General features: G+C 42.0%; 1 long non-coding RNA gene across 1 annotated transcript in view; it reads left to right on the top strand.

The window, feature by feature from the left end:
• Positions 1 to 6,725: 6,725 nt before the first annotated feature.
• The window catches only part of LOC112545575 (uncharacterized), a 132,942-nt gene continuing 124,740 nt past the window's right edge, over positions 6,726 to 14,927 (top strand). Inside the window, exon 1 of the long non-coding RNA XR_003089110.2 lies at positions 6,726 to 10,950. This is a non-coding gene — a long non-coding RNA (uncharacterized LOC112545575). The remainder of the gene's footprint in view (positions 10,951 to 14,927) is intronic.

The raw sequence follows: 14,927 nt of genomic DNA, 5'->3' as shown, positions 1-14,927 counted from the left end.
CACCCATTGTCCACACTAGCTTGTTTGTTTGGGGGTTTAGTTAGTGAGGGAGTTAGGACATGTTTGTAAAGGAGCTGTGATACACAAAGGTCCCCTCTGCCCTAACCCATGAGTCACAACACTGAGGGTACATCTACACTGCGGTGTTTGATATCCCGGAAAAACTCTGCTGCATCCAGGGAACATGTTTGCTCTTCCGCTTTTTTTTGCGGCAGTGCAAATACGCTCTTTTGGAAGCCCAGTGCAGAAGGGCCAAATTTCGGAAAAGCCTCTTCCAAAAAAAAATCGGAAAAAGGTATGAAAAATGCGGAGTGCATTTTGCATAGCTTTTTCCGAAAGAAAAAAAAAAGGTGTCGTGTAGACCTAGCCTGACTGAAGGCAGGAGGCTTACAATGCTTGTAGATAAGTTAGCAGGATGGATTTCTGGCCACATTAGCTTAAATGCAGCCAGAATGTCACCCACAACTCTTTATGATCTCAGAATTTCAAAACAAAACAAGCCAAAATTAATCTCAGCAGAAAGTAGGAGAAATTGCTTATGTATACTGTGGGCCACAAATCAAGTATTCCAAAGGTATTTAAATGTCCTTAGATCACCAGTTTGTTACTGTCTTCCTTTTCACTTTGAGGTTGTTCTTACACATTCTGTTATAGAGCATTCTTTATTTTCCTGTTTTGTCCCTGGTAAAGCTTTGAGTATAAATCAAGGATGGATAAACCAATTCTAATCAAATAAGAACCCAATAGGGCCTTCAGGCCCAATCCCCATTTGCTACTTGAGACTACCGTTGTAGACTAGCGATAAGCTTCAACTTGTCACTCTAGTTTACGGAGCAGGTCAGCATGCGTACATTTTATCTGTGTTTTGTGTTCCCAGTAGCTTCTCAGTGCCATTCAAGGTGTTTATTTTTAAATTGCACATCATCATCATGTTACAAAAAAGAGCATCCCTCTATGCATCATTACAGTCTGAGCAATCTCAGACATAGAGTCTGCTCTGAATTTGTTTCAGAGCACAGAACAAAAAAGTAGCCTTTTCCCCACAGAGCATACCTTTTGCAGTGTTTCCCTACAGCCCCTGCATCCCCATTCCCTCACAATGAGTATGTGTTTCACTATTTAGTAATTAACATTTTTTTTAACAAAAAGAAAGAAGAAACTGTTTTCTTCTTGTTACCAAAGGAGTATCAAATTTGTGTTTTTTAAATAACTGTGGTAGATTTGCAGTCTCTACTTCAAACTCTTTTCAATGGGGAATCTATTAGATCACAAAACTTGAATGGCAACGGCATCTTAAATCTGCTCTAAACACCAACCTGGTAATTTTTTTTCCTGCTGCTGTTCAGATAGGATTGACATTGAATCCTTTCATTATACAACATTCTTTTAGTGATGACATCTTCATTTAGCAATGAGCATAAAACATGCATTGTCTTTTTGCATAAGTCTTATTTATAAAGGAGAGAAAAAGAGAAAAGGTACCTCTGGAAGAGAGTTCATACACCTCTGTCACATCGCTGCCTGCATATTTCAGAACATGTGACAGCTTCTGTTAATTTAGTTTCGCTCCCTAGTTCAACTTCCCATATGGAAAGCTGGAATGATTTTTGAATAACAGCAAGTAATATCTGAAGTGGCAGCAATTGGCAACTTTGACACTGAGCTTGGCTATGGCCATTACCCAGAATCCTTCTGTTCTTCTTGGGATGCAATTACAATTTCACAGGTTGGAATTAAAATTCCCTGTGGTATGCAATAGAGTAACTGAAACTGTCAAACTGATTTCAAGCTGCTAATCTTTCACTGTGATATGAGTGAAAATAGACTCTGTCTTACCCATGCACAGTCTGACAACTTAAAAGCTCCAATCTTCCAATTCATTGGAATACATATGGAGAGCGGCTTGCTCTGCCCACACACAGGATGTCTATAAATATGTCTATAAAAATGTGTGTTAATATCAAGCTTATATTTAAAAATAGCTTGTCATGATATGTGTTATTTCAGGAACTGTGTAAGATAAAGATAAAAGAACATGCAAGAGTTCTAGGGATGTGGAGGAATGGGTATGGTTTTGCTACATCACTATATATAAAATATATTTTTTTCTGAATATGTGATATATTTCAGTGGACAAGAGGATAGTTTGTTAGTGTTTTAAATGGTTTTATTTTAACTATATTTGTTATATTTATAAATATGAATAAACATTTTGAAAATTAAAATTATACTTAGCACTCAAGTGTAGGAATGAGTGAGCTAACTTTTTTAAAGCTGTGGCATTGATGTGAGCAGGACAGAATAGGCTATGGAGAAGCTAGGGAATGCCTATAAAACTTCAGTGCCCGTCTAGACTGAGGAACAAACCCGCAGGAGTTAGTGGGCGCTTGCAAAGCCTCCACTGAATTCAACCAGGGCAGGAGTAAGCCTTAAAATTAGAGTGATCAAAACTGATCTAATCAGACACCAGCTAACTGTTCTCTTCCTTTAGCCTTGTCTTTCATCCTTTCTGACTTAGACCACTGTTGCTCCTACACTGACAGGAGTACCTATCCAAAAGGCAAAAGCTAGGCCAATAGAAGATGCATTCACACAGTGTTGGATATACCGGGGAGGAAGATAGAGAAGCACAACTATTAAGAGTGTGGGTTTTTCACACCCCTGACTGGTATAATTATACCAATACAGGCCTGTAGCATAGACCAGGCCTTAGTATTATCATTCATATGAAACAAATCTTTTTTATTTATGTTTGGGGGGGGGGGGGGAGGGAAGGGAAGTGGAGCAGCCTCACTCATATTGGTAGGAAGGGAAATTATAAACTATTTAATTTTAATTTTAAATATATGCATATAATATTGAAGCAATCTAGCAGCAAGCCAAGTTTTGTGTCCCAGCCTCCTGCCTGTAAGGTACTACTCTTCCTAGCAAAGTTATGGAATGTCTGTTGGCTTTTTGTTCTGGACATGTTGCTATGTTCTGTTGTGACAAATTTACCATTTGAAAAAAAATCACGAATACATCTGAGTTCCTGCTAAAGACCTACTCAAACGTGTGCCAAAAACAACCGACACACCCTTCTTTTCCAATCCCACACCCATTTCTATGCCTTTTCCCATCTTTATGTGGAATCCCCTCCCAATACTCATTCACTAAGCCACAACCCTCTCATTTAAATCCTCCTAAAATCTCATTCTTTCTCTGTCTCTTACAAGAAATTAGACACAAAGGGACTTGGGTGTTGTGATGCACTCTCTTCTTCTCTCTTGCCCAGTGACTGTGGGTCAGAGCCTGAGCTTCTTTGCGTCTTGGTTCCCTATCTAAAAAATCATAATAATAGATACTTCTCTACCTCACAATCATGTTTGTGACACCAAAGAGCATAGGTTGCCCAGGAAGTATTTATGTTCAGAATTATATAAGTATCCAAAAATGATAGATTATTATTGTCAGTTTTGTGCATTCACATCCCTTTCCTGTCTCCCCAGTTGTCAGTTACTCTTATTTGTCATCTCTCAAATGAAACTGTAAGCCCCTAAAGGAAGAAAATGTCTTTTTATTTGCCCTTGGAAGCATCCTGTGCTGGTTGGGGACAAGATGTCTGCCAGTCTTGAATATCTTTTCAGGTCGACATGAATCTTGAAAGGAGCCACTCGATATGCACATCTCAAACCACCCAAAAGTCCTGAGCAGCTAAGTTGCATGTAGAAGGGCAGCTTGAGGATAAGGATAAGTTTGCATAGTACCATCTCGTGGTACAGATGAGAATACAGATGCCCTCTCCTCCACCCACCCAGCTTCCCCCTAAAAAAAATTCTAACCGCATCTGCAGGATCTGACACTTTCTCTTTTTGTCATATGAACTGATCTCATGTTAACAACTGGAATTTTTCACAGAGCTTTAGTTTCATTAACATACTAGTTCCAGGTGTTAGAATCCCCCCTGTAGAATGCTAATATAAAAAAAATTCAGCACACTCATTTTAAGGTTCAAGAAGCTATTATTAGCAGCTGCATAACGTAAGAAATACATTGGCAACACAGAAGGAAGCTACTACCTCACACAGTGACATGCTGTACTGTCATTTTCATCTATGCTTCTTTTTTCTCAGTATTTAGTCTTCAGTCCTGGGGTTTCTTTTTCTCCTGACATTTTAAATGGATTAAAGGGAGAAAAAAATCTCTTCTATGAAGACAGAAATCATGCAACATTAATAGAAATGTGCAAAAAAAAAATCTCAAATCTTTGTTTCCTTGGCACCAAGTTAGCAATGATAACCATTTTCCTGCAGGTAGAGTATGAACAAGGTACTGTATAGAAGATGATATGGCTTGGACACTTTTACTGGAGGCAAGATTTAGCATTTACTGGATTTAGACAGTGGAATAATGTACTATGCTAACAGAAAAGGTGATTTAGAGCTATGCTGTCGATTTGCTTGCTTTAAATGTTCAGTGTTTTTGATGAGAAAAGCCTAGTTTTGCTCAACTGTGCATAACACATAATGGCTACTCATTCCTTATTGTTTTGTGGGTGAGTGGTTGGCAAAGGTTAACTGTTTACACCTATAGAGTAGAAGGCATTCCTGATTTTTAAAAAGGGAGGAAGGACAGGTCATTTGTGCACATAAACTGAGGAAAGAGTAGTCTGTCTGTTTTAAGGGGATGAAGGAAAATGTACTGTCTGAGACCCTGGCCTCGCTGAAATCTATGGGAGTTTTCACTTCAGTGCAGCCATTGTATTCAACACCAATCTAGAAAGTAATATTATTTTGTAATGCTCAGAACCTGTCTCTCTGAGCTGTGGAGGCTCCCCCTGAAACATTTGGTATCTTAATAGGGTCTATGATTAGAACTGTGATGTAGTGTGTGTTTACACTGCCAGACAAAGGAAAGGGGAAAAAATTCCCTTTAGTGTGGACTCCGGTTGGTAGAAATATAGGGCTATGTACTGAGATTCAGTGAGAAGGAAACCTCAGCTGATCAGAGTGTAGCTCAAGGTCCAGTGTGGTTCAGCAGCAGATGCAGCCCTGGGAACTACAAGTTGTGGACTACAAACTGTAGCATGTTGGCAGAACTTCCTGGTTCCTGCCAGGAAGTTCCCTGTGCTCCTGCCAGCAGGAAGTTTTTCAGCACGATCACTGGCTGGGAGTGTGGGGCAAGCAAGCAGAGGAGTTTGCTGGCTGAAATCTTGTCCCGCGTTTCTTTACAGGTAGGACCAAACAGGGCTTGAAGAGCACCCTAAAAAAGGAGTATAAATGGTGCAAAAGGAAAACATTGGTGTGTTTGTTTTGGGGGGGTTAGTTATTGTGAGGGGTATGGCATGTTTGTGAAAGGGCTGTGATAGCTCAAAGTCCCCTCTGCCCTTGCCCCAGAGTCACAACACTGACTGAATGCAGGAGCAGGAGGCAGGTGAGCAGAGGAAAAGCTGGTGGACTGCAGTCCTGTTTTGTGTTCCTTTACCGAATAAAGCCTTGCTCCTGGTGGTTTGTCTGAGTGGGTCTAGTCTGAGGTGAGTGCACACTGACACACAATTAGGGTTGCCAGGTGTCCGATACTGACCCGGACAGTCCGGTATTTTCGCCCCCTGTCCAGGAAAAAAATTCAGAAAATACCGCATACCTTAAATGTCCGGTATTTTCTGATTTTTTTTTCCTGGCCAGGAAGCGAAAATACCAGACACCTGGCAACCCTAGCACCCGGGCCCAGGCCCAGCACGCGGCCTCCCCCCTCCCGCCCTCGGGCCCCGACACTCCCAGCCTCCTGCCCCCGGTCTTAGTGCTCAACCTCTCCCCTGTTCCTATCTCTATTCTACTATTCTAAGTCTGCACTCACTCTGAAAGGGGCCATGCTGTTTTATTTATTTATTTATTTTGCTCAACAACTTTGGCCTCCCCCCCCCCACACACACATTTTTTTCCTCAACAGAATTTTTTCCCCAATTTTTTTTTGGGGGGGGAGGCGGGAAGGAGGAGGGTGTTCGGTATTTTTGGTTCAACCATCTGGCAACCCTACACACAATCCTGGGCACCTGGAGGTGCCTCAGGCCCACTTCCCAAAGCTGTGAAAAAGCCAAAGGCCAGCTTATCCTGTCTTGAACAGTCTCGTGCTAGGTGTTACAATAGGCTTCCACACTGTTTGCCAAAGCACTTGTGAGGGGCTGGGTTGTTGGACCCCCCCCCCTTGGAACTGTCACTTGATGTGCTGAAACACCACTGAGCCCACCTGCCTGCCCACATGTGTGCCCCACCACTCTGTCCTGCTGAGCCAGGCCCTCAGGCCTCCTCCTGCACTGACACAGAGGTGGGGTCCCAGCCCTCTACAATATAATACAGACAGAGATCAACTCAGCTCTGGGAAAGCTCAAGCAAAAGGATTTGCGTCAGCACCCAAATGCGCAGCCTCCATGTATGTATTAGGAATGTTAGGGTATGTCGACACTGCATTCCTCTTTCGAGAGAGGAATGCAAATGCTGCTGAGTGAAATTGCAATTGAAACGCGGATTTGAATTTCCCGTGCTTTATTTGCATAATCGCGTCCAGGTGCTATTTCGAAATACCCTATTTCGAAAAAGAAACGCTGTCTAGACACGGTTATTTAGAAAGAAAACCTTAAGAAAGCCCTACCTTAAACACGTAATTTCGAAAGAAGGGTTTTCTTTCAAAAGAACCGTGTCTAGACAGCATTTCTTTTTTCAAAATAGGGTATTTTGAAATCATGCCCAGATGCGATTATGCAATTGAAGCATGAGAAATTCAAATCCGTGCTTCATTTGCAATTTAACTCAGCTGCATTTGCATTCCTCTCTCGAAAGAGGAATGCAGTGTAGACATACCCTAAGTGTGTAACCATGTAAATGCATAACGGATAAGCATAAGCTCATTGGTTACCCAAACCACTACACAGCTACATGTGGCTCCTGGTTCGGCTCCCAGGGAGCTGCCTGCCATCCTGCACTGTTGCTTCTGATACCGCGACAGAAGCGTGCAGCAGCAGGCAAGAGTCAATATGTGCAGGGAGATAGCTTAAAAATGGGCTCCTGGGAAGCTGGCTGCCACTCCACTTTTATACAAGGCCGGCAGCCGAAGCATCCCAGGGGGCTGGCTGCCAGCCTGTGTGTAGCCATTTTCAGTGGTTTCATGGTTAGCAAATGTTAATATCCCTCGTATTTATCCCAGGTAAATTCATCATATTTTGCATAAAATTTGATGCACAGCTGCTTACCCCCACTCTCCGTAACAATTACTTACATGAGGTTTATTAATAAACAAAAGCATGGGTGTCCAGTATTATAGGTGGGAGAAGGCACTGTTTCCCAAACCACCAGCCTGGTCCTACCCACACTCCTCCCTCAGAACACCTACTGTAGGTGCACTGGGAGCAGAGTGTTGCTGCCCCGAGTGCCTGCTCTCTCCATGCTCCGGCCTGGGGAGGCTGGACCCACGCATCCTCCTTCCACCCCTTGCTCTAGGGCTAGGAAAGCTGGGGCCACCTACCCTTCGCCCTCCCTGTGCTCCGAGCCAGGGGAGGCTGGGGCTGCACATTGCCCACCCTCCCTGTGCGGCCTGGGGCCACGCGTCCTCCTCCCTCTCCATGCTTTGGAGCTGGAGAGGCTGGAGACATGCAGGGAGGCTGTGGTGCTTGAGGAGTGGCTTGGCTCCTATGGGAGTGGGACCTGGGCAGAAGGGGCGGAGTTGGGAGCAAAGATGGGAGCTTGCCTCCCCCAGCCCTACTTTCACCCACCACCCATGAACAAAGTGATTTTTTAAGCATAAAGGTAGGATTTAAGTGGTCATACGACATAACAGACAGAACAAAGTAGATTACTAAACAAAATAGAACATACAAGCTAAACTTAATATACTAAGAAAGATGTTACATGTAATATCTCATCCTCTCAGTTCTAATAAGTTTCTTTCACAGATTTCCTTCTATCCTTAGCTCTTAGCTCAGTCCTCCCCCCTGTTCAGTCTTAAATGTTCCCAGAAGTCATCATGGGTGGGGTACCTAAGAAGAACGTTGATTTGAATTACCTCACCCTTAAATAAGATTTGCATAAAGCAGCAGTCCATTGTTTAATTTTGACCCTCTACCAGCTACTTCTGGAAAAGTACAGGGTTTAAGATGGATTCCAGTATCAGGTGACATGGTCTCATGTCTCTGCAAGACCTTTGTCCCCATACTTCAAAGAATAATCCACATTGTAGGCAGGAAGGTTAAGCTTCATTGTCTCTTTGTTAATGGGCCATTATAGCCTTGAAGTACCATTAATGACTCTCACTCAGCATGACTACATTAACAACATAGGTTTATACTCCATATTCCTAATTTGAGCTACAAAGTGGATACCTGCATACACATGGGAAAATCATATTCAGTAGCTTATAACTTTTCCACTGATATCTGACATGAGGTCTTTCACATAAAGCATATTCCACTTATGGCATATTCAGAAGCATATTTTCATAAAGTGTATGGAATACCCCATCACAGCACTTATACTTCTTATTCCAAAGCTGGCAGAATTAATGACAAGTGACACGTTTGTTCAGTCCCTAAGACATTTCAGCAAATAACATTTTTTTAATCATTGCAAACCTGTGGGTGCTTTTCCTGGCAGTCTCTCCTGGGAATCAGAATGCCATTGCTTCCCATCCTGCTCCCTACCAGAGGCCACTTCCTTGTTGCTATGTACCATCAACACATTTCCCCGGACTGATGGAACATGAGGTGTCTTCTAAAACAGCCACTATGGGAAATTTGAGACTCTGATCGTAATGGCTACTTCCAAGACAGCAACACTGTTACCTCTCCAAAGGACCTGGTTTACTCTAGGAAACTGTCCTAGGGCTTTTATTAGGAAATAGTGTCTTGTGGACATTCCAAAAAGCATGAAGTCTCCTGTGTAACAATAGAGTGCCTAGTTGTCATAGTCCTTGGGGCACTTCAAAATCTCTAGTTTGTTAATAAGCATTATAGTCATTTTCTACCATGATATTTGTAATGCTGCAAACACCACAGTATAGTGATGCTGAGCAAGAGATAAAACTAAATCATTAGTGTCAGTAGACAGTATTAAATTGGATATTTGCTAGAGGCTTTATGAGCCATAAAAGTCAACACTGAACTTTCATTGACCATAAACGCCTCTGTGTATGTGATAAGAAAAAAACATGTTCATCTGTGGAGGATTAAGCAAGAGGAAACAGTGATCCAGTCACTGAGTCAATCAGCTCGCAATCAGCAAGGAAGAGGGCATTCTTATACAAGGCACTGCTTGATCACCTACCATTATAGTAATATTAAGAAATTGAAGAAGAGTCACAACAACCAGGAAATACTGCAGCAGCCTTACTTGGATTCTGGCCTGGCTGTGGTTATCTAGTGGTTTAGAGAGGTGAAACCCAATTATAGTCTGTTTTTTTGCTTTGACTGTAGAAATATTGTATAATTCAACCCCAGTGCACATCACTTAGCCTGGCTCACATAGCTACCCCTTCAGGCTTTTCTGCATCTCTTCAAACACACAGGCCTGTTCCCAAAGTGTTTCCCTGGCCTTTAATTCAACCTGAAACCATCGCAAAATAAACTGGTTGCTGACCATTTTTTAAATTTCCAAACTTCTTATATTTCAGCACATGCACAGTTGACCTGATTCTGATTTTACACTGTATTTTAACAGTGGTTTAATTCTAAATCCTCTGAGACTAGTTGGGTCACTCCCAATTCATTTGAAGTACGTTAGATAAGAATTAGATGCATAGATTATTTCACAGCCCTTGCCCCATCATAAAACCGGAGGAGAAATCCCAAACGCATTGTAGGAGGAGCACTGCAAGAGCTAATATTAACTATTTTAGCAGATGCTTTACTCACCACAGTGGAACCCACATTCTTGGAATACAGTCTACACAGAAAGTATTATGGGTTTTACAACATAGGGCACCAAATAGGGGAAGTTCTTTAAAGTATGAGACAAGTGGCTATCCTAGTGCCTTTAGGGGGGTGTTTAACAAAATGTTGAAACCATTTATATGTTCTCTTATTAACAAAATCTTCTTAAAGGGCTGTCCGGCGGACTAGAATACAAACTTTATCTGTGAGGTGTGAGATAAGGATTTAACTTGAGGTAAAGTCAAAGCCAGAATAACCACTGAATTCTTACTCAACTGGTGAGGAAAACTTTTGAAAGATACTGTAGCCAGTGGTTCCTCTGTCCCACTCACTAGTAGTCTAGAACTGTTTGAGACCTATATGTGAGAAATGATGAAAATTTTCGGCAGCAGCCTTTTAGCAGTTTCAGTTATGGTCAGGTACTGTTGAAAAACATAGCTATTGTATGATAGGGGTATTTTAAGGAGGTTTGGAAACTATTGTGAATCACTTGCAACATCTAAGGAAGATTGCAATTATAACCTTATGAATCCGGGTGGTGAGAATGGACTTTGCTTATTCCAGCTTTATTCACTTTGAAATCTTGTTCATGAGAAAGGACAGATGTGCCATTTCCTGGTTTTGTTACACATGCTGTCACAAGAGTTGAGTCGTCAGCATCTAAATGCCCCTTTTGACTCAGAAATCTTTTGTGTGTGTGTGTGTTGACCAGCATCCCAGTTCATCTCTTCCTCCACACGTTATTGATTCATGTAAGAGAGGGATAAATTGGAGTGGCCAGCTATCAGTCTTCTTACAAAGAGGGCAAAAATCAGAGAAGCACACGCTACTCAAAAATACAGCCTTTCAGGGGATCCAGGAGGCTTTCAAATTCTGATCTCTTACAGCAGCAGCTGGATCAAAGGGCATAGATTGTTTGAATGTTAAAGTTCAATTATCCAGACACATTCTCTGTGTCAGTCAAGGAAAAAAGCTCCCTTAATGGCACAGACAAGCAGCAGACTTTGCTTCTTTTTCCCTGCCCCCGGAGTTCCTGAGGCATTTATGGTTAGGTGGTAAGTGAATGCTTATTCCTTGGAGAGGAAGTGTATTGTATGGTTGGCTCATTTCCTAGCATGCACTTTATTTGTCAGCATGGGGCAGTATTAAATGACAAAAGGACCTGTTCAAAAGTGTTTTTTAAAAAAAGCTCCGAAACATCTGTAGCAAAATGTGCTTGATGAAGGCTACAGTTCAGGAATTATTTCACTGAAAATGGCATCTATATTGTCTTTAGCTCATGCTTTTGACAATTTTTGGAAGATTTAGAAATTGACTAAGGGGGCAGAAGTTAGGTGTAGTGATTAAAAACTGCAGTTGTGATTCTTCAGTTCTTTATATGATGTGAACTTGGTGGGTTTTCAATGGTTTCTGTTGGATAGGTTCTATACCACAAGAATTATCAGAACTTGTTAGCACTGTTGGCAGTCCCAGAAGACGGGACAATGGTTACATGGACCTGCAAACTAAGCTGCCTTTCACCTCTAGAACTGACGCTAGGACCTCACCATGTTCTGAACCCTGTACTCTGAGTACAGGTCTGCAGTGGCCTTAGGATTTCCATATCTGGCTAGGAAAGGTTTCCTGTGGTCAGAGAATTGCAGAAGACAGCTTACAGCGGCCTTTTGAGGTCCTTCTGGTATGGGATGGTGCTGAAGCTGGAGTTCCCGCATGTTGGGGCTGGGCAGGGGAAGGTGCTGTGGAGATTACGGGCAACCCTAACACCCATAGGGCAGGCCAAGGAGGATTCTATAGGCCCCTAAGCCTGTCTTAAATTACTCCAGTGGCCGAAAGGGTAAGGTGGCCTAAAGCCTCTGTAGGCCGTCAGCTTTCCCCAGCCTATGCAGTGCCCACATGAATTCTCAGCTGCCCTTCTATTTTGCTTTTTTTTTTTCCTGCATGTGCTGATTTGTTTATATTTAGTAAGGAAATAAAAAGGAAAAACATACATTCTGCTTCATTTCAATTTGTTTTTGTTTAAATTTGGTCAGAGTCAGCCAAACTCTGGCTAGCTGGCAATGACATCAGATATAAAGGAGATGAAGCAGGTCTCTAAAAATGGCCAAAGCTTTAGAAGACCTCCAAGACGGAGCTACAATTTAAAAATGCTCTCTAGTCAGCTATTTTTGGTACAATAGCACCAGTCTAAGTCTCTCAACCAGAGTTCTGAGGTTCAGTGTCACAGGCTACCACTGGCAGTATTGACACATCCTTAAGAATGTACATATTGTGTTCAGGTGAAAAATACCTTCGAAATATGTTGTCATTTCTGTTGTTTAGTGCCTGCAAAAAAATTTGGACTTAATACTGGAACATAATGAGTCTCTCTAGCAAAAAAAAAAAAATTGCTTTTGTGTTAGGGTTGATTTGGGTACATTATTGAACCAGACATATTTAATTCCAATGTAGTAAATGGATCTCTGTCACCCCATGGAAGGAAGCAGGCGTGCCTCCATTACTTTTCTTTTAAAACTATTGCTGAATTGCTGTCTTAGGAACACATGAATTTAAATATTCCTGTGGTGAAGAGGAGGCACCTGTGCTGTATGGTGTTGATTTGGAAATATTTGGGAGCACTGTAAGTGCTCAGAGATTTAAATATTATTAGGGGGCTGCGCCACCTGCTTGCTATGCTCACCAACTCTCCTCTCTCCCTCCAGCCTGGCTCTCTCTCACCAGGGGGTTGGACCGGGCTGAGGCCACAGCAGGCCTGGTTCTCTCCCCCTGGCGGCCAGGGGATTGGGCCAGGCCGACGCCGGTGCGCAGCAGCCCCGGCTCCTCCCTGGACCACCAGGGAGGAGGGAGGCCGTGTGGTACTCACCCTCTCCTCCCCCTAAGCACCAGGGAGAGGGGAGGGAGGAGGCAGGTGGGACACACAGTGACGTAATGATGTCACTGTATGGTCCCAGAGGAAAAGGGTTTCTTATATATACAGAGAGAGAAATTTGCTGTATCTTATTGATTCCAGTGAGGTTTTGGTCATAGATCAGCCCATCCCAATTTGATTTCCTTTCATATGTGGTTTTGTGAGAGATTAGAGGGGCAGCCATTATGTAAGAGAATAAGTTTCCTTCCAGTATTGTTTTCTCACTTGGTTCATAATAGCAGCTTATTGCTTTGTTTACTTGGAAAGACTGTATGTCAGCACATAAATAATCAACTGAGAATTAGATTTCTGAAAGGAAATATTTTCCTGCTCAATTCTTTGTTAATTCAGAGCAGTTTCTTTTCAAATGATATAGTTTAGAGCTTTGTGATGTAGTGCTACTTTCCCCCTATATCTAGCAGACAAAAGTCTCTGATCAGCTTTCATACTAAAGAGCTGTAGCTGCTGCAGGTGCTTGACTTTCTGTAGGATAAAGCAGTCCATAGCTCTGATTGCCATCCTTAGTGCCTTTTAACTGCCGTTTCCAAAAGTATCAGTACATATGGGGATTTCCAAGCTAACTTTTAAGCAAAACCAGTGGCTCTGCTCTGCTCTGGAAAAAACACAGAAACAATCTATTGAACATGATTCCAAAAAGTGCTTTTTCAGATAGTCTTTCACCTAGCCGAAGTATTTAATCTAAAAATTCTTTAGTGGCAAGGAACTAACCATATCATGCAGTCTTTCTGATCACATTTTTCATCTTTTATTCTGGCAAAGACACATAAACTTACAAGACACCAGGGGCACTGTACTCCCTTTCCTCTGATTGCATTGCATTGCACTGCCACAGTTCAGACCTCTTTTTGGAAAACCCTTTTAGGCTAAAGTATTGCCATGCCACTTCTCAAAGTTTGCCAGCCTTACTGTTCTTTTTAATGGCAGCCCTCAGAATCCGAGTGGTCCCTAGTAAAAGTGGTGTGCTTCACAACTCTTCTCTTCAGGATTGCATAATACACATCAGAGGTAAGAGATTTTTTTTAAAAGAAGGCTTTGGCTTCCAGTCTAACCCAACCGTGTACTACTTCACCCACCTCATTATCAGTTTCAACAGCATGGCTTGGTTTGAAAGATGAACAGAAAATAAAATCAGAGCAAATTGTGCCAGCTGTTCACACCAGTATAAAATAGTCGCATGGATTGGAGAGGTAATGCTGATCTTAATTCCTCCCTTTCATTGATGGTAGGAATATGCTGTCTGCACCAGGAATTCTAACTTTTTCTATCTGCCATTGGGCAATACCCAACGATTGTGCATCAATTAATATAAATTATTAATTGTAATAATAACTTCCTAGTAATTCCAATCATACAGTGAGACATATTAGGACCTACATCACTTCTCCAGACACTCCAACTTGACTGGAGCTAGAGGCTATAAAAAGAAGCCAAGTGTCTCAAAGAAATATCAGAAAACTTAGAGTGACACAGACACTAGATTTAAAAACATTGCATCTAGGTCTTTTTTATATGTTTGGGGAGAGGGTTTTTTCCCATTACTGTAATAGCTAGATTACATTTGTAGCTAGTCCTAGATCATTAGCTTTACCAGTATGTAAGATTGTCATTCTGAATGCGTTTCTGCATTTGACTGAGTCTGGCTGCAAAGTAACTCCTAAGGACTTGTAATACAATTGCTAAGGTCACTGCCAAATAAAATTATTGGTTAGATTTTTATTAAGTGATAGTGTGTGCCCCATCTGATAGTCTGCTGACAGTGCTATTCATTGCCCTGCTGGGGCCCTTTGTTCAACCAGCTCTGGAGGACACTCAGGATCTGCCTCCTAGTCAATGGAAGGACAGGAAGGAGACATTGTAGTGGCTGAGTTCCTGTTAGTTATTTAGTTCTATTGAATTTTAACTGTGTTTTTAATGCTGTGTTTGGGTATCTAGAGCTTTGCATAAATGTATTTTAAATTATTAATTAAATCAAAATGTAAAAAAATCTAGTCTTGGCCTTCAGATTGCAGAATGGGAAAACAGGGCTAGGGAGTACTGCAGAGACAATGGGCCTGAAATTTTAACTGCCTTACATTCTGTGTAGTCATTTGCACCTGTACAAAGTGA

This window comes from Pelodiscus sinensis, chromosome 2, assembly GCF_049634645.1.
Source record: "Pelodiscus sinensis isolate JC-2024 chromosome 2, ASM4963464v1, whole genome shotgun sequence".
Classification (NCBI taxonomy): domain Eukaryota; kingdom Metazoa; phylum Chordata; order Testudines; family Trionychidae; genus Pelodiscus; species Pelodiscus sinensis.
The sequence above is the reverse complement of the archived record's forward strand: the minus strand, read 5'-3'. Positions and strand labels throughout refer to the sequence as shown.